Source organism: Cnephaeus nilssonii, assembly GCF_951640355.1.
Source record: "Cnephaeus nilssonii genome assembly, chromosome: 17".
NCBI lineage: Eukaryota > Metazoa > Chordata > Mammalia > Chiroptera > Vespertilionidae > Cnephaeus > Cnephaeus nilssonii.
The window spans coordinates 58,596,029-58,615,848 of record NC_137088.1 but is presented as its reverse complement, the minus strand read 5'-3'; the positions used below and the strand labels follow the sequence as shown (position 1 = coordinate 58,615,848).

General features: G+C 63.7%; 1 long non-coding RNA gene across 2 annotated transcripts; it reads right to left on the bottom strand.

Moving 5' to 3' along the window:
• Positions 1 to 7,441: 7,441 nt before the first annotated feature.
• LOC307113664 lies at positions 7,442 to 12,391 on the bottom strand. Of its 2 annotated transcripts, none has more exons than XR_013814882.1 (4): positions 12,027 to 12,391; positions 11,008 to 11,786; positions 8,015 to 10,429; positions 7,442 to 7,930 (listed from the first exon to the last, which is right to left on the bottom strand). It is a non-coding gene; the product is annotated as an uncharacterized lncRNA (long non-coding RNA). The 2 variants fall into 2 exon arrangements; XR_013814883.1 differs by having other exon boundaries at positions 7,442 to 8,607; positions 8,780 to 10,429.
• Positions 12,392 to 19,820: the final 7,429 nt, after the last annotated feature.

Here is a 19,820-nt window from a genome sequence, read left to right as displayed (position 1 = left end):
CAGTGCGGGGGGAACACCCCACTGGGTTAAGAAATAAAGCACAGACCCAGCTACGCTCCTGCCTGGCGGGTGCTGCAGCTGCAGTGGGCACCCTGTCTCCTTCCTGCCCACCAGGGAGCCGAACTCGGAGCCGGCTGGACGTGATTGAAGGAGGGGCGGGTCACCGCCCTGCGGGTGCATCGCAGCACCCAGCCCTCGCACACTCCCACCCCGACTGCCTCAGAAACTCGGGAACCTCCCGCCCTCTGTGGTTTGTCCCCATGAAGCTGACTCCCCCTCAGGAAGACCACATTGACTGTTTGATGTTAAAATGGCCTTGTTTCCAGGCAGTGACCTTGCTGACACCCTCGTCCCTTCCCTGGGCTCCGCCCCGTACTGAAGACCCCACCCTCACCGGGCCCAGGCTCGCCCACTCCAGCCCGTCCTGCAGGGAGCTGCGTCCCAAGGGCAGCAGGCTTGGGGAGGGACGGGGGGGGGGGGGGGGGGGCGGGCAGCCTCCCACGGCTCGTGGAAAGGCTTAGCAGTTCACCCACTCACTTCTGGAAGGTGGGAGGAGGGCAGCATCCGTTGCTGTGCCTGATTCCTCATGCCTGCATCTTAGAACTCGACCTTGAGGGTTGACACTCTATCAGTCATCTTGGACTATGAAGTGACCTTAGATGGAAGCTGCATCCTGGGGGGAGGGGGTAATAGAAATTGGCTCACAAGGCTGAGAAGTCCCCCAATCTGCCATCTTCCAGCTGGAGACCCAGGAGAAACGGTGGGTTACTCAGTCTGAGTTTGCGGGAGACTCTGATAGAAACGTCAGTCTGAGTCCATAATCTCAAGAACCAGAAACGCTGGTGTCTGAGGGCGGAGACGGCGTGTCCCAGCTCAGGCAGGGACAGGGAGTGCACCCTTCCCCCACTTCCTGTGCTGCTGGGCCTCTGGGGGCTGAGGGCAGATCTTCCCGGTCACTGATCCCACTGCTCTCTCTTCCGGACACACCGCACAGACACGCCCAGAAATAATTTAACCAGCTGTCCGAGTGTCCCTGGGCCCAGGCAAGTTGACAGGTAGAATTGACCATCACACACTGTTGTTTGGGGGTTTTCTGTTATGTGCAGATGCTAAAAAAATTCCTAGTGAAATGGTGCTTCAGCGAAATGTGCTCCATTTCTCATGCAGGGTCCTGTGCCCGGGTTTGAGTGGCAGGGCCGTGGGCAATGCCAGGTCTGAAGCCGGTGGATTTAGGGTAAGATCCAGTTCTCACTTGCCAGCTGGAGGGCCTGGAGCTTTCCTGTCCAATGAATGCCTCCCAGTACACTGTTGTGTTCCCTTCAGCACACTGGCCTAGGGGGTCTGCTTGTGCTGACACTGGTGCCCTGCAGCTGGGGAGGCTCCTCCAGCGGAGGCTCTGACGTGCCCTGTCAGGTCTCAGCTCTCCAGCTTAGCTCCTGCTGCCGGGGATTTTTGAAGAAAGACTGAAGTTAGACCTTAAATCAGAGGTGATTCAGAGGTGTGGTGAAGTCCTTGAATTTATTTACTAAAAATGTGTGTCTTTTACTGCAATTATGCATTTCTACAGAGGGCAGTGTTTAGAGGTTTTATTGGATTCTAGAATGGTTCCACGGTCCCAAATTGAAGTACCACTACAGGCTAAGAAGGATCCAGATGATTTTGGTATGGCTCTCTCTTCTCCTTCTAAATGATGTCCTCCATGAAAAGGAAGAATCTATATTATTCAGAGAATGTGATGCCTGTATGAGTTAATGGGGACCTGTTGAGGCAGCTTCAAACGGAAGAATTCCTCACCTTAGTCAGCTCAAGCTATATTTTGCTGCTATAACAAATGCCCTTAAAGCTCCAGAGCTGACAACACAAAGGTTGGTTGTCACCCACCCTGAAAATCTCTCTCAGCTCCATCTCGTGTCACCTTTGCTCTGGAAACCGGCCGATGGAGCAGCCCCTCTCGGATGTCATAGTCAGTGTTCAGGCAGAAGGGGCAGCAACCCAGCTCGGGCCACCAAGCCTCTGAGAGGTTACTCGTGTGTCCGCTCATTGAGTTTTAGAGGGACAGAGAGAAAGATCGATGTGAGAGAAACACATCGATTGGTTGCCTCCTGCACGACCCCTGACCAGGGCCTGGGCCGGGGAGGAGCCTGCAACCAAGGAATGTGCCCTTGACCATTATCGAACCTGGGACCCTTCGGTCCACAGGCCGACGCTCTATCCACTGAGCCCCCCCAGCCAGGGCCCTGTTTCTCCATTCTCGCTGCCTTGTTGCAGCTGGAGGAAAGGCGAAGCCAGCGGCTGCAGGCGGCATTAGGGAGGGCCATGCTGGGGGGGAGCTCCCCGGTCCCCCCACCGTTTGGCTTCTCCTCAGACTTCTCTAAAGCCAAGACGGAGCACGGCCACCAGCGTTGGGAGGCTTGTGGTCTGAGCTTCGGGGCGGGAAGAGATGTGCTTTCAGCCACAGGTTCACACCTTGCTTCTGCTCTGGCAGAGCTCCGTGTGGATCTGGGCCTCTTTGTAGTTCTTGACGGCGACTCTGATGACCCGAAGGACTCATGGTGTCTAACAGCGTCCATGGTTAGCCGGCTCTCCAGGCCCCATCCTGGCTGTAAAGCAGGATGCTTGACACGTGGCGGTGCTCCAGACACACCCTATTCGAAACACCCGAGTCAAGAGAATCTCCTAGATCCGTGGTCGGCAAACTGCGGCTCTTTGGCCCCTTGAGTGGCTCTTCCACAAAATACCATGACCTGGGCGAGTCTATTTTGAAGAAGTGGCGTTAGAAGAAGTTTAAGTTTAAAAAATTTGGCTCTCAAAAGAAATTCCAATCGTTGTACTGTTGATATTTGGCTCTGTTGACTAATGAGTTTGCCGACCACTGTCCTAGATCAATAAGGAATGCTAAATGCTATGATTGAATTATTTCCCAGAATTCATAGGTGGAAGCCCTAACTCTGTTACATATATTGTATGATTCTATTGCTATGTAATGTCCAGAACTGGCAAATTTATAGAGACAGAGCAGAGTAGTGATGGCCTAGGACTGGGGAGAGGGTTGGAGAAAAATGGGCAACTGATACAGGGTGTATTGGGGAGTGAGGAAATGATCTGAAGGTTATTTCGGCAATGCTTACACAGCTCTATAAATATGCTGAAAGACCATGACTTACACTTCACATGGTGGGCTGTGTGGTATGAACCATAGATAACATATAAATCAATCTGCGTTAAGAACACGTGGGTGTCTGGCGTTGCAGGTCTACGCGAGCCTTGGGTGGCGGAGGTAGTGATTGGGCTGAGCTGTGAATCGGCAGAATGCCCTGCAGGTTCGGAGGCCCGGTCCTGGACAATGGGCCCGGCAGGCCTGAGGGGCTCTTGGGTGAATGGCAACGCCTCTCAGTTGCCGTCTGTGGAACAAGATCAATAGAGAGGACTTTGTTCCAGGCAGCACTCTGTGCATGGACTCCAGGAGACGCCGGCTGCCACAGGGAGAATGCCAGCAGGGACCGGCCAGGCCGGACTCCTTCGGCTGCAGGGACGGACAAAGAACGCGCTGGGCGGAGGGAGGGAACTGGCGTGTCACTGGGGTTCGCCGCCTCCTTGCCTGCTCGCGAGGCGGAGCGGTGGGAGTGGGGACTCTGGTGCCGGGTTTCACTCTGGCTCGTCATGGGGCCTTTTGCAAGTTCCATCACCTCTGGGCCTCGGCTTCCGGCCTTGTGGCCGGTGATGGTGGAAGAGGAGAGTTGTGGGATCCGCTGAGGTAGTGTATGCAGTGCGCTTAGAGTACTGCGTGGAACAGGAACACTGTACAATACTTAACTGTTTTCTTCTTCTTCTTCATCATCATCATCTCTGTCGTTAGCCAGCAGAGCCAGAACCATTCCATCCGGCAAGAAAGCTGGTCCTGGAAGCTGGGCATGATCCTGACAGCAGAGAACGGAATCTGTTTCCCACCAGGAGGCCCGTCTGCGCACACTGCTGTCAGTCCGAGGGAGCCTGACCCAAACAGGCTGGGACCCGAGGCTCGGCCCGCCCAAAGCCCAGGACAGGGGCCGCGCTGACAGCCTGTGACCACATGTGGACACGTGGGGTGAGGAGGGGCCGGAGGACGCAGGCAGAAGCCAGCATTGCCCCATCTTCAAGGACACTTGGCAGCAGAGAAGTGGATTCTGGGAAGGCTGTGATGGGGAAGGGCTTGGCCTGCTCTGTGCTTGCCGTCCAGCGACCACAGGAAGAGAGGCCTGGCGCTCCCCGGAGGCGGGGGAAGGATAGGTGGCACATGTCCCCACCAGCGACGCACCATTTCCCTTCCCACAGTCGGAGCCAGAAGACGGAGCGTGCCCGGGTTCTCCCTGGGGCCCAGGACTGGAGACCCCTTACTTTTACAAACATACCAGCAGGTTGAAAAGGACAGTGGTCTTCAGTCTAAATGGAAAAACGAGAAAACCTACATTTTAGATGGTTTGGGAGGCACGGCGCGGCCTCTGGCTCACCCAGCTCCCTCGGGCCCCTGGAGAGGCGGCTCCGGGCCGTGGGGGCCAGAGGGGCCGGGGGCACTGCAGGGGGGTGTGGGGGCCGGGGTCTGCTTAGCCAGCGAGCCCGCACTCCCCGGCGTGGAGATCGAGGGCTCCTCTTGGAGAAACTGGAACAGACACTTCCAACAAAGGGGGCTCGAGGCTGGTCTGGGGGAGCCTTTCTGTGTCACATGAAGTTTCTCGGCTAAAAGGAGCCGGAAAAGTAGGTTCCCCTTTAGTCATCAGCAGGTGCTCGGAAGCGGCAGTCCCGACGGCGTTACGGAGGGCGAGTGCGGGTGTTCGCTGGCCGTCACGTCTGAACAGCCCATCTCTCCGCTCTGGGGGTTCTGGGGTCCCTGGCACCAGCTGGGAGGGGCAGCACCCAGCTTTGGGCCGCTCCAGCCCGCCCTCACGCAGTCGGTGCTCACGGACTTGTCTCCAAGCGGCAACCGAATGCCCCTTCGGTCCGTCTGCCCTCCGCTCCCCAGAGCCCGCCATCGCTGCGTGGGAAGCGCGGGGTGTGAACGCCTTTGGGGCTGCGGGGCCTGCCAAGGCGCCCGCCCTCAGGAAGCACCAGCCTGGCGGCGTCAAAGAATTCACGGTGTCGCAGTTCGGGGACCAGAAGTCAAGGTGAAGGTGGAGGTGCTTTCTTCTGCAGCTGAGCGAGCAGCTCACAGGGCCGGCTCTGCTGGCTCGCAGGAGGCCACTTTCCCTGTGTCTCTAAAGAAAGTCCTCACCAAGGACATGCTGTTTTACTGCTTTACAGCGCGAGGGAGGGAGGGAGGGAGCGACTTCAGCATGAGAGAGACGCAGCCATCCGTTGTCTTCCCCATTCACCTGCACCAACCAGGGACGGAACCTGCAACCTCGGCTGTGCCGACCGGGACTCAAACCCGCAACTTTTGTGGTGCCGGGACCAGGTGCCGCCAGACGGAGCCACCGCAGGGCCCCGGTGTCTCTGCACGCCCGCGTCCCCCTCGGTCCAAGTCCCCCTTCCCGTAAGAACAAGGCGTCCCGGCTCGGGGCCTCCTCGTGCCCCGGCTGCCCCCACCTTGTGCGAGGCCTCTCCTGGGAAGGCCACGTTCCGGGTGCTGAGCATGAAGGCTCCAACGGGCCTTTTTAGGGAACACGTCAACCTGCAGCTCGCTGTGTTTCCTGCCTCTCTGGGCCTCCCTGGCGCCTCCCACTAGCACGGCCCGGCCTCTGCTGCCCTTGGCCTGGGCTCTGCCCGCATTTAAGTCCCTTTCTCACTCATGTGTTCAATGCGTCAACATAAACGTGCCTCCATCGCAAGGTTGCTGAGAAAATGGGATAAGGTATGTTCACGTTAGCTTAATGTCTGCCACATGGTCAGTGTTCAACCACTTTCATCATCTCTCCACTTCCCATGTGTAAGTGCCAGGAGCCGGCGGGGCAGAGCCAGGCCCGCGCCTCGCCACAGCGGGCGGTGCGCCACCTGGGGGCCGGGCTGGGCCGGAGCTGGCTGAGCGGCCAGAGGAAGAGGCAGGAAGCACGGACGGCACTGGGCTCCCGCTGGTGGAGCGGCGGGCACAGGAGCGGGTGGCACCGAGGGGTCAGGCTGGAGTGCACGGGGAGCCCCGGGAAGCCACAGCCGGTGATGTTGAACTTGAGGCAGAGGAGTCCAGACTCGGTCACGCACGAAGACTGAGTGGCGGTCATCTATCTGCTCATTGCACGGGTGCCTGAGCAGTTGTGCACGCACACACCCGCCGGCGCCAGGACAGCAGGGCACACGGCAGAGCGCCTGTGCGAGGGGCACTCCGTGGGGAGATGGACCACACCCCGGGCATGCAGGTGAGTGTCTGCCACGGGGAGGAAACGGGGCCAGACGAGGCGGAAGGAGTGGCTGCAGGTGCCTCGGGAGAGCAGACAGGAAGGCGCTCTGAAGGTGGCATCCGAGTGGAAGCTGCATGGGGAGCATGAGCTAGATCAGAGCGCGCAAAGGCCCCCAGGAAGCGGAGTGAGGCTCAGAAGGAGGCCGGCCGGGCAGACGAAGGGCGCCCCCTGCTGGGCCGGGAGAAGCGCTCACGAAGGCCTGACGCTGAAAACCAGGTGGAAGGCTGGGGCCTCTGTCCACATGGTCCCCTTTGTGCTTAACTTGGTTTCAATTGAGTTTTGCCACCAAGTGTCCTGATTAACACGCTGGGGAAGAAAAGCTTGTCTGGGATCACTAAGATCCACGCGGCACAGGAAGCTGTGGCTGTGGGGGGCCCAGGGCTCGGCACAGCCGCAGGGGAGGTCTGGTGACCTTCACTGGAGGTCACTGTTTGGGAACCCCGGAGCTGAGTGCGGCCCCTCTTTTACAGATGGGGAAACTGAGCCTGGGGCGATGCCTGAGAGCCACACAGCTGGGAAGAGGCCCCCCCCAGGGCGGGTGGTGGGTGTGCAGCCCTCACTCCACGGCCCTGCGGGAAGCAGGCTGCCTCCCCGAGGCCTGGGCTGCCAGTGCGCTGGGCGTCTGAGTCGGAGCACGCCCGCCCTCCCTGCACTCGCAGGCTGGGGCTGGAGGCAGGGCCCAAGGCCCGTCGAGCTTCTTTCTGGGGCCCCACACAAGTCCAAGGTGACTTCCCCGACCCAGCATCCCCTGGGGCTGGCAGTGCCCAGGACCATGAGGCAGAGGACCTGGGGGCACAAGCTTGGTCGTCAGGTCTGAGTTCAGGTCCTGAATCTGCCTCTCGTGCGAGGTGGGATGTGGGCACACCCCTGGGAATCTCTGAGCCTCATTTCCTCATCTCAGGAAGGACGAGTGCAGCCCCATAGGAGCCTGGGAGAACCAAGTGCGACTCTGCACACACGCGTGCACCACAGGGCCTGGCTGCACACACGTGTGTAGCAGGGCCTCGCTGCACACACGTGTGTAACAGGGCCTGGCTGCACACACACGTGCACCACAGGGCCTGGCTGCACACACGTGTGTAACAGGGCCTGGCTGCACACACACGTGCACCACAGGGCCTGGCTGCACACACGTGTGTAACAGGGCCTGGCTGCACACAAGCATGTAACAGGGTCTGGCTGCACACACACATGTAACAGGGCCTGGCTGCACACATGTATGCACCACAGGACCTGGCGCCAGGCCTGTTCAGTTGTTGCTCTGCTGCTCCCATGGAACAAGGCTTATCCCTGCATCCACGGCCCTCGCGTCTGAGAGAGCCGAGCCTGCAGCCTGGCCTGGGGCCTGCCTGTCCATCGGCATTAACGTCTCCACCCGCAGAGCATTTCCGACGGAAGCGAAGTGGGCGCCCCATGCTTTCCACCAGGCGGAATCGCGCCCTTCCTTCCCGCCGCGCTGGCTCGGGTTAAGCTGTAGGAATGCTGGCGCTGTTCGCACGTCTCTGTGTATTTTACTCGTGTGATGAACAATCAAACACGTGAACTGGCCGTGTGGTTTCTAGGAACTAAACAGAAAACAGAGAAGGCAAGCTGCCCGGCTCGGTTCCCTTCTCCCGGGCCAGCCCGGGCGTCTTCCCCAAGGGACACACCTGCTGCATCCGTCCCCCAGGCCCAAGGAGCAGAGGACGCCCAGGAGCGTCACTCCTCCGGGGGCTTGGAGGGCGCGCGAGCGTCCAGCGACGTGTGCAGCCAGCGCATCGCCCGGCCCTGGGACTGCTCGTGTGTATTCTTGGAACTCGTCCCAGCCCGGGATGGTTCTGACACCCTTTTGCAGCGAGGACACTGGGTGAGGAGGCCAGGCACGGCGGCAGACCGAGGGGCCGGGGGAGGCAGGGACTGCAGGCTCCAGAGGAGGTGCTGCCGCTGCCGCTGCCGCTGCCGCTGCCGCTGCGAGGACTGGGAGCTGGACCGTGGGTGCCTTCCTGCTCACCACAGCGTCTCCCCGAATGCAGATGGTGTGGCCTGAGCGCCGACCCCCCGGGAACACTGGGGACTCCACAACGTGGCCCTCCTGGCATGGCCCTCCTGGCGTGCCCCTCTGGCGTGGCCCTCTGGCGTGGCCCTCCTGGCGTGGCCCCCTGGCACGGCGTGTGGGGCAGGCCTGCTGGGATACGGCCACACGGCAAACACTCCCCACGTGGCGGCACTCACAAGAGCCGCGGCCCCGGTGTCTCGCTCTGGGCTGTGGGTCATCGGGGAAGGTCTGCATTAGGCTTGGGGTCTGTGACCAGGCCTGTCCCGTGTATTTCTTCACTGGGGACCAGTGGTCACCCCGAGAATGATGACGAAGGGAAGGGGCACAGAGACCAGGACAGAGGAAGCAGACACGCTGGGCGCCTCTGCCGCACACCCACCTGCTGGCCACACGCAGCCAAACGGCCAGCGTCCGCCGGTGTGGGATGATGGACAATCCGCTTCGCTGCGGCCGACTCCTACCCAGGCCACGCGGGGCACCAGCCGGCTGCCCGGCAAGGGCTTGGTCTCTTCCTTCCCTGACGGCACGCTGAGAGTTTGCGAAGGAGCCGCAGACTGAAGGAAGAGGCAGCCAGCTGTCGCGGTCTCGATTTCGCTCTGAGGAGTCGCCTCGCCCCACTCCCAGGCTCTGTGATGTGGGGTGAGTGCTGTCCTCACCGGCGACTTCAGCAGTGACACCGGATCCATTTCCGGCCAATGGGAATACTGCATCCCCTTGGCCAAATGGTTGGTTAGAGGCTGGTCATGTGACCCACGCTGGGCTGATGATGATGATGATGATGATGATGATGATGATAACGATACTCGGGACTTGGGTAGAACTGCTGGACGGAGGGTCACGTTTCCAGTGAGTCTGTGACGGAGGCAGCAGCCGGGCCACCTCTGGGACCCAGAGCCACGCCGAGCGAGGCCAGAGGGCCAGAGGTGGGAGGGGCTGTGAGCGCTGACATCCGACAGCTGTGCTGAAAGCCCTGCACTTCACAGTGAATTCTTTCCGGGGACGGAGGTGTGCCTCAGCCGTTTGAACTGGATATTGCTCCTTGCACCATAAGCACCTTACAAATTCAGAGCTAGAGCTGAAGGTGGTGGAGCGAGATGCTACGATCAGCCCTGGGTCCAGACCGGGCTCCGCGGGAGCTGCGGCCTGCTGAGCCGTCCCCTCGCCGCCATGCTGGTTCCTCCCTGCGGCCAGGCGCCAGGGCCTTCCTGCTCCTGGGAGCCCGGCCCACAGCCTGTCTGCCCACAGCTCCCAGTCGCGGACGTCCCTGCCGCCAGCGCCCCGGGCTTGCAGGAGGGCCGAGGAGCCGGGTGGGGTACACTGAGGCTCTCAGAGCTCATCAGTGGCGCCCCCAGAATTCACACCTGGTCGCTGCCTCCCCCGCTGCCCTGTGGGTCAGAGACAGTGTTAGAGGACACGCTAATGGGTGGTTTCGATGGTCACAGCTTTGTATTTATCTGGTCAGCTGTCCTCCAGGCCTTCCACATGAGAATGCCAGCCCCCAAGACGGGGACCCGCTGCTTCCTCCTGGTCTCCAGAGCCTGGTGGGCCACACGGGCGCTGCCCTGGCGTCCTGTCCGTGAGTCCAGGGGGAGAGGGGGAACCCCAGGCGCTGGCTCTCCCTTCTCCAGAGAAAGTTCTCTCGGAAACTCGTGCGGCAGGAGGAGGCCCGCTGGAAGGCAGCGCTGGGGGACGGCCGGTGGTGTGTGCAGCGGGGGTCCCTCCCGGCAGGTCTGTGATCCCCACAGCGCGTCCTGTGGCCGCAGTCCTGTCCGGGGGGAGCCTTTCCTGCGGCGGCTGCAAGGATTGCCCGCACGGAGGGCTGTGGCCACGGAGTGCGTTTCCAGTCCAGTCTGACCAGTGGCAGGGCCTCCCCAGGTCCGAGGGAGAGGCCTTCCCGCTCCCGCCCGCTCCTGCTGCTCTGCGCTCCTCTCTGACTCTCCGCGCTCCTCTCCGCCCTCTCCGCGCTCCTCTCCGAGCTCCTCTCCGCGCTCCTCTCCGCCTCTCCACGCGGCTCGTCCTCCGTCTGTGTCTTAAAAGCACACGTGCCTTGGATTCAGGGCCCACCTACCGGGTCACCCAGAACTGAGGTCCTAACAGCCACAGCCACTGCACCCCCCAGTTTAAACACAGCCACAGGCTCCAGGGCAGGGCCTGGACACGCCTTCTCCTGGGCTCCCTGCGCCTCCGGGGAAGGGACCTGGGGGACGTTTGGTGGGGCCCGAGCGAGCAGGGCTCCTGGGGGGAGGGCTCCTCCAGGCACATGGCTTCCCCCTCCGGCTGATGAATGCCTGAAGGGGAGGCTGAGGGGGGGGGTGCGGCCACTCTGCAGGTGTCCTGTGGCCCCGACTCCCGGGCTCCTCTCTGCCCGCCATGAGGGCAGTGGCGGGAGCAGGCGGGAGGAAGGGCTGGGAGACCGCAGGCTTGGTGCCAACAGGCCTGTGCTGTAGCCCCTCAGCGACGACCCATAGCCCGCCAGGGCCAGGCGATGGCAGCACAAGGGCCCAGCCGGCCTCGTGGGGGCGAGCGATTGCAGGGGAACCTGCAGACAAGCGAGGGAAACTTCCCACGCGCCCTCACTCTCCCCGCACTGCGTGTGCCCTCGCTCACCCGGGGCTGAAGTGCCGGCTTCCTTCTCCGCGCAAACAGCCCTCGTGTGCGGGCAGGCCACTGTGAGCAGGGCTGCGGCGGCGGCGGCTGCTCCAACAGGCTGAGCTGCGCCCGGAGCTGTGCCAGGCGGGCAGCCAGCGGCTCAGAGCCACGGCTGGAGGTTCCTGACTGCAGGCCACAGAGGAGGCCTGCTGTGGGGCAGACGGGACACGCCCAGTGCCCGAGCCCGACATCCTTCAGCACCGACTGAGCGTTCTGTCAGGTCCTGGCCTTGTGGTGCTACAATGGGAACGAAGGGGCGGTCACTGCCCAAGGTCACCGCTCCAGCAGCCAGCTGAGCTCCGGGCTGAGTCCCCGCCCCAGGAAGGAGTTCCTGCAAAGGGGCCCAGGAGGCCCCCCCCACCCCCTGGCTGCGGACGGGCTGCCCGCCTGGTCCCGGTGGTTTACACTCTGGTAGCTGTGAGGCTCAGGGCCTCCGGAGCCGGGGAACGTGCGGCAGCGTTAGTGCGGAGGGTGCCCTGGGCTCACACTGCGTTCTCAGCCTGTGGGGAGAGTCCGCCCCCACCCACGACTCAGAGGACCGCGTGGCCTTTCTCCTGCCCTGGAGCGCGGGCCGCCCCGGGAAAGAGGGCCCCCCAGCAGGCCTGCTCCTGACCATGGCTCCCGCTCCTCCCAGGGGGACCCAGAGACGTCCCTCCTCCCGGGCCTCCGGTCCCTGGGGGCCAGAGCCCATCGCTGCGGTGTCTGGAGCAGCTGGTTCCCCAGAGAGCCTGTGGAGCCTGTGGGGGGACAGGTAAGCATTTCAGGGGGGCTGGCCCGGCTCAGTGAAGGAGCCTCTGCCGCCCCTCCCTCCCCTTTCGGGGCGGGGTTCGTGGCTTCCCAGGTGCATTTGCATCAAGCACCTTCATTAACCTGACACAGAGCCCCCCCCACCCCCACCCCCAGACAGCGCCGCTCACCGTGGGAGCCTACATTTCTTGGTTGCTCGCTCGCTGCCTGCGCCAAGCGGAAGCCTTTACCTGGATTCGGGGTTTTTCCTCTTGACAAGCCGACAGCTGAGAGCCGCGTCGGCCTTCCTCCGTCTGTGTGGGAGGAAGCGGGCTGCCTGGGCAGAGGCGTCTGTGAACTGTCTGCGCTCTGCCCGGCCTCCTGTTAGAAACACCTGTCTGCCGAAAGAGGAAACTGAGGCTCTGAGAGGCGCGAGCCTTCCCAAGGCTTCCCGCCGCCCAGCCCCGCGCCTCCCCGGGAGCGAAGGAGGCGGAGCTCACGGCCTCCTGGGGCTGCGTGAGGCGCAGGTAACGGGGAGTTGTCCTTCCGGCCCAGCTTGCAGGCCTGACTTGCCAGTGGCCTTGCCCTCCCCGCCACGGGCTTCCTTCACCCCCCGCCCCCCCACGAAGCTGCTGGATTGGAGTGCTGTTGGGGAGTTATTGGCTCAATATCTTTATAGGTTTTACCTGCTTCCCTCCCCTCCAGCCTTACCCCCATAGCTCAGTGACGTGCCGCCCCCACGGGGTGAGGTGGAGAGCCCACAGTGGGGCCGGCCCTGGGCAGGGCCCATGCCCACTCTCCCCTGGCAGCCCCGCATCCTGCCCCCCCCCCCCACCCCCGGCTGCCTGCCCCAGGCTGCGCAGCTCCCAGTAGGCCGGATGCCTCTGGGACAGGCAGGGACTGTGCGGCTGCCCCCGAGGCAGCGAGACAGCAGGCAGCCTGTCATCAGTCACCGTCAGAGCCCAGCGGCCGTTAGGGGTCAGGGCCACACCCACAGAAGCTGGCCAGGCAGCCAGGGACTGACTGTCAGTGGGACCTGCTCATACCAGTCATGGCGGGTCTCCGCCACCCAGCCAGTCACTGCCGCGGTCACACTCAGCGCCACGCCGGGGCTGCAGGGTCACACGCAGCCACTCAGTGTGTCCGCAGCCAGGCAGGCAGGCAGGTCTGCCAGCCCATCCACACCAGCCGGCCGGGTGCACCAGGCCCTGGGCGACCTCAGGCCGTCCTTTTCAATGATTACGCAGATCATCCGCCCCCGTCGGCCCAGGCGGCCGGGCAATGTCAGTTTCTGAGTTTCTGTCTGTGAAACTCCATCCAGGCGGCAGCCGTCTGTGGCCGGTCAGTCACAGCCACGAAGAAACACCAGCCAGCCAGGCGTTCTCCAGGTCAGAAGTGCTGCACAGGCCCCAGGGTCACTGGACAGCGTCACCCGCTGGGTCAGCACGAGTCACTGCGCAGCCAGCTAAATCAGGCGACGCCCTCCCCACCAGCGGCGGAGCCCAGCCCCAGCGTCGGGGTGAGCAGCAGCCGCACTGCAGGCGCCGGCCAGCCACGCAGCCAAAGCACCCGTCACAGGGAGCTCCTCGCTCTCCGATCAGTTTGAATTAGGCGACCAAGCAAACACCAGGCCCGTTGCCATCAAGCAGCCAGCCGGCCAGGCAGCCCTGGCAGTGAGCCAGCCTCCCAGCCGGCCAGGCGCTTCGCCCGTCAGACTCCCCCCGTCGGCCCGGGCCTGGCCAGGCGGCCGTGGGTAGTCACAGGCTCCGTGTGGGAGGCCGTCAGGCCCTGGCCAGCAGGCCAGCCTCCGCAGCGCCACCACTCCGTGAGCCTCGGCCACACCGAGGAGCAGACCAGCCACTGGGACTCACGGACCGAAACCCTAAATCCAACGGGATGTGCCTTTGCCCCTCAGCAACGTCCAGAGCTGGTGGCCCCCAGCCAGCCTCCGGCTCTGGCTCACAGGAAGGACAGGCTGAGGGATGGGCTGAGCCCTGATTCCCACGTGTCGGCCAGAGAGGCGCGGAGGAGGATGCCGTGGAGACGGGCAGGGCACCTTGGCAGCTCTCTGCCCCCACGCCTGAGGGTCTTCTCAGAGCCAGGCCCCAGGCCTTCCGAGCAAGGGAGACTGAGAGCAGGCCCCTCCCTGAAATCTTCGGCGCCTCCCCCTTCCTCCATCATCAGAACCCCCTGCTCTGCCCAGATAGGCGCCCACCACTTCCCATAGCTCAGACCCTGCAGCTGACGCCCCCCAGTGCCACTCCTGAGTGCGCGCGCGTGCACACACACATGCACACATACACACACTCACATGCACGCACACACATACATATACTCATGCACACACATGCACTCATACACACACGCACACACACACTCACGCGCACACACACAAACACTCACAGGCACGCACACACACGTGCTCGGCCGCCTGGCTTCTTGGCTGGCCTTCTCATTTCAGAACAGCCTGCTCCAAGCTGCCTGCCCCGCCCTCGGGTTCTCCTGCCAGGCCCGGCCCTGCTGGACTCCCCTTCCTGGCACGCGTGCAGTGATGGGGTGTGGGCTTCCTGCTGCAGCGCGGCCTCCTCCAAGCCCCTGCGCAGGGACAGCACGCAGCGGCCGGGAGGGCGTGTGTCCTGCTCAGAGACACAGGGCCGGAGGGACTTTCCGGGAGCCAGGCCAGGCAGGGCTCCCGGCCGCTGCCCTTGTTACTGTCGCTGCTGGGCAGACACTGGCTCCGTGCAGCTTCCGTCCACGGGGGCTAAGCCCGGGAGACTGTCCGTCTCTGAGTCGAGGCTGTGCCTCGCAGGGGGGGCTCTGGACCCTGTCGGCACCTGCTCCGCCGTGCATTGGCCTTGAGGCAACGCTGGCACAGCAGCTGGGTTTAGAGCGGGCTCCCTCATTAAGATGAAGACGAGAATGATCCCACCTCCAGGGTCTGGGTGAGGCGGAGCCGAGGGGCCGGGCCTGGAGGAGGCAGCGTCTGTGACTGCCAACGTGGGACGGTGTTCCTGCAGGCACACAGGTGCGAGGCCAGGGCTCCGAGAGGCGGCTCCCGCGCCCCTTCTCCCCCTGGTCACACAGCCCCGCATTGTAGACAGGAAGAAGCGGAGGTCCCAGAAGCTGCAGTTTCACACTCCCCGGCGGCCAACATAGGGGAGGCAGACGCATGCCCAGTGAAGTTGGGGGACTAGGGGAGCTGCTTGCTGTCAGTCACAGCGGAAAGAGGACACTGGCTAGAATGGGCGTGGCCACTGCAAGTGAGCAGAAATGTGGGGCTCATAACCCCCAAACAGGAATTCCTGCTCTTGGTGCTCGGGTGCTCCTGGCTTCCTGGTCTCCACCCCGATGGCCACGGCCTGGCAGCCCCCCCCCCCCCCGGACCGGTGGGCACAGCTGCCTGACGCAGACGTGGGCACACTGCTCCATGCCGGTGAGGGGAAACGGGGCTGTGGAGACCAGGAAGCAGCTGTCTGCCACGTTACATTGGCCCCGGGGGCCTGGACATGCTAATTCCCGCGGACCCTCACGAAGTCCATCCCCACAAGCAGCCCAGGGAGACAAGGCACACTCCCCTCCGATGACACGCACCCCCACTGCCCAGCACCCACCTCTGGCACCTCCAGCCTTCCTCCCTCCTCCGTCCACACTGGCCTCCGGCCCCGCACTCGCTTTGCTCTTGCCTGGAGCTGTTCCACATTTGTTGTCCTGCTTCCAGAGGAACGGAACCTCCCGTGACCGGAATGCACTGCCCTTCCCGCAGGCCCAGCTGCGGGCGCCAAGGCCTGAGTGGAGGGACCGGGCTGCTCGCGCCTCTGGGGCGCCCTCTCTGGGTCAGAACGGCCCTTCCTCTGAGCACCTGCTGGCGTGGCTGCGCCAGCGAGAAGGGGCGCAAAGGGGCGCAAGCCCCCCAGCGCACAGGCGGGCCAGCGGCCTGGGCCTTCCGCTCCCCTCACCCCACAGAGGCAGGCCTGGCACTGGCACAGGCTCAGGGGCGCGGGCCTCAGGCTGCCGTGGCCGTGGCTCCGCCCCCGCACACCGAGGGCCCAGAGGGAGCAGAGGGAGCCTGTGCTGTGAGCGATGTGGCCTGGGCCACTGGACTTCCTGCCCCTCCCCCTCCCCTTCTGCTCCTCCCTGCTCTCTCCCTCTGTCCTTCCCTCCCTCTCCCCTGCCTCCTCTCCTCCCTCTGTTCCCCACTCCCCCCCTCCCCTCCCCCCTCAGCCCTCCCCTCCCGCTCCCCCCTCCCCCTCCCCCCTCAGCCCTCCCCTCCCGCTCCCTCCCCTCCACCCACATGCCTTCCTTTCCTTTCTGGGTTCTTTCTCATCAGCAGGTCCTCCTCTGCTCCAGTCCGCCTGTGGACGCCTCTTCCTTCCAGCCCTCCTGCTCCTGCCCCTCCTCAGTCCGTCTGTCTCCTTCTGTCTCTACCTGTCCTCCCGCCCTCTCTCCTGGCCCTTCCACCTCCAGGGACTCAGGGCTGCAGGAGTGGCCGTGTCTGTAGTGTCTCCGTGAAAGCCTGACCCAGCTCCAAGCTGCGGGGGCTGGGCTGGTGTCAGATGGGGCTCTGCAGTGAGACACGTGGCCCTCATCATCGGCCCCCTCCCTCCAGGCCCGGCCCCTCCCCCCAGGCCTGGCCCCGTCCCCCCAGGCCCGGCCCCTTCCCCCCAGGCCAGGGCACCTCTCCCCAGGCCCCTCCCCCCAGGCCCGGCCCCCTGCCCCCAGGCCTGGCCCCTCCCCCCAGGACTGGCCCCTCCCCCAGGCCCGGCCCCCTCCCCCCAGGCCCGGCCCCCTCCCCCCAGGCCCAGCCCCTCCCCCCAGGCCCGGCCACCTCTCCCCAGGCCCGGCCCCCTCCCCCCAGGCCCGGGCCCCTCCCCCCAGGCCCGGCCCCCTCCCCCCAGGACTGGCCCCTCCCCCAGGCCCAGCCCCTCCCCCCAGGCCCGGCCACCTCTCCCCAGGCCCGGCCCCCTCCCCCCAGGACTGGCCCCTCCCCCAGGACCGGCCCCCTTCCTCCAGGACCGGCCCCCTCCCCCCAGGCCCGGCCCCCTCCCCCCAGGACCGGCCCCCTTCCTCCAGGCCCGGCCCCCTCCCCCCAGGACTGGCCCCCTTCCTCCAGGACCGGCCACCTCTCCCCAGGCCCGGCCCCCTCCCCCCAGGCCCGGCCCCCTCCCCCCAGGCCCGGCCCCCTTCCTCCAGGCCCGGCCCCCTCCCCCCAGGCCCGGCCCCCTCCCCCCAGGACCGGTCCCCTTCCTCCAGGCCCAGCCCCCTCCCCCCAGGACCGGCCCCCTCCCCCCAGGACCGGCCCCCTTCCTCCAGGCCCGGCCCCCTCCCCCCAGGCCCGGCCCCCTCCCCCCAGGACCGGCCCCCTTCCTCCAGGCCCGGCCCCCTCCCCCCAGGCCTGGCCACTGCTTCCTAGGCCCGGCCCCCATCCTCTTCCCCGGGACCGTTCTCCTCTCTCCCCTGTGGGCACCCAGCCTGATCCTCTAGGTTCCGGCAGCTGGCACAGCCGCTGAGGGGAGGTGGCCTCGAGCCCCGCAGCTGTGAGGACGGCCCCCCAGGCCCTGTGTGACGAGCCACGAAGGGTCTCCTCCCGAGTCCTCCCAGCAGCAAGGACACACACCAAGCCTGGTACACACCCCTCTGCCCGCCTTCCCTGCACTCCCAGTCCCCACCCTGCACATCACACCAGGTCCTGGGGGCGGGGCCTGTGGGGAGCCCCTGCAGCCGGCTCCTCTCACGCAGCCTCCACGGGACAGTCCCGGGCTCCTCAGACCCTGCGAGGGCTGTGCTGTCTGCTGCCGCTGCCGGGCAGTCTGCCCCCTTCGGCTCCCGAGGGGCTCCCTGACCCATCCGTCTGTCCCATGGGACCCTGTCTGTCCGATGGGGCTGGGGGGGTGTGGCTGGAGCCGGGACACTCGGGAGACTGGGCGAGAGGTGGTGACTCCGCGGCTCGGGTCTGGCTGAGGAATTTGAGCCCGAAGGGAATGGAGCATCTTTTGGGGGGACGTGGAGGCCTTGCTCTAGACCACAGGCGTGTCAACAGCAGCTCCTCACAGACCCCAGCCCCTCGCAGCACAGTGAGCGCCCACGGCTCCGGCAGCCCCTGGCAGCGCCCGCCCGGCAGCCCCGCGGTGGCCTTTTAGACGTGGGTTCACACTGGGCGGGGAGGCCTCCTGAGGGGCTCAGGGGGGTGGGCAGAGCCCTTCGTTCCCAACAGAGGGGCTTTGCAGACAGTTCTCCCTGCTGAGCCCCACACTCCCCTCGTGTCCCGCTCCGGCGAGAGCCGGCCAGAGCGGACAAAAGGCTCTTCTCAGAACCTGCTGGTGCCCTCACCGGTTTGGCTCAGTGGGTAGAGCGTCGGCCTGCAGACTGAAAGGTCCCAGGTTCGATTCCGGTCAAGGGCATGTGCCTTGGTTGCAGGCACATCCCCAGTAGGGGGTGTGCAGGAGGCAGCTGATCGATGTTTCTCTCTCATCGATGTTTCTAACTCTCTATCCCTCTCCCTTCCTCTCTGTAATAAATCAATAAAATATATTTAAAAAAAAAAAGAACCTGCTGGTGACAGGCTCGGAAGAAAAGGCAGCTGGCTCCCACTGCCCTCGGAGGACAGTGCAGGGCTGCCTGCTGGGTTAGCAAAGGCTGGCTGCGTCTGGCCTCCAGGCCTGGCTCCTGCCCCTGCCTTGGCCACAGGCAGCTCTTCCAGCCGTGGGGACTTCTGTAGTCCTTGGTCCTCAGAGCAGGTGTCCTGGCCACCCAACCTGCCCCTATAGAGAATACTCTTCTCCCATCACCTCTTGGTTAACTCCTCTGCATCCTTTAGGACTTGGATGCCACTTCCTCCAGGAAGCCTTCCTAGAATGCCTCAGGGGAAAGGCAGTAGAGCATACCTGTTAGGATCAGCCATACTCGGGTTAGAGTCCTCCTTCCAGCTGTATTAGGTTTTCTAGGACGCAAACAATCGGAACTCATTGGTGAAGTCTGAAACCAGCGTGTCCGCAGAGTTGGTTCTTTCTGAGAGTCGCGAGAAGGAACGGCCTGCCCAGCGCACAGAGGCCTCGGCTCCTTGGCTGGGCGATGGCACGCTCCCCGTGCCTTCGCATTGCGTGGTCTTTGTGTGCTGTCCGTGTCCAGACTTCCCCTTCTCATAAGGACACCCGGCATATTGCAATTAGGGTCCACCCTAATGACCTGACTTAACTTAATTACACTTGTAAAAACCCCATTTCCAAATGGGGTCAGATTCTGAGGACCCAGGGGCTGTGACTTCAACATGTCTTTTTTGGGAAACACAATTCAACCCATCACACTGCTCTGTGACCTTGAGTGTGTTACTTAACCTTTCTGAGCCCTTTTTCCTCATCTGTTCAATGAGAATTGTGAAAAGAAGATTTAATTGCCCCAGGATGCTGGGGGCTTTGATTGGAGGCTGAGTTCTACTCACCAGCTGTGTGACCTTGAGCAAGTCCCTTAACCTCTCTGAATCAGTCTGAGACAGGCCAGTAAGCCAGGACAAGTGGAATGGGGAAGCTGAGAGAGAGCTGAACAAACTGACACATGGTTCAACAGCAGGTACAGAAGGTCCCCTCCTAGAAATGACAGCTAGGCCTCAGTTGTATTTCAGCTGTGGACCCAGAAAAGCAGCAGAACCAGGTGGACAGCACCAGGACCAGCACCAGCACCAGCTGCGGTGACTGACGAGCCCCTGCGTGACACTGACCACCGGCGGAGACCACGCCCAGGAGGAGCCCTCCTGGGAACTGAGGCATGTTCTGTTGGAACCTCCCTTGAGGCCTCCCTAAGGTTCCCGCCTGCGAGGGGGGAGGGGGGGAGAGAGAGAGAGAGAGAGAGAGAGAGAGAGCGCGCGAGCCTCCAGACAAAGGACCCCGAGTCTGCCCTCCCTCAGGGAGTAGCCCTGCAGTCCCCTCCCCGCCCCCCACGGGCACACACTCCTAAACCCGCGGGGACCCCGGGAGACTTGCAGCCAGGGCAGCAATGGGCAGCAATGGGCAGCGGCAGCTCGTCTCAGGCTCACCCCACCCGGCCCCCAAGGC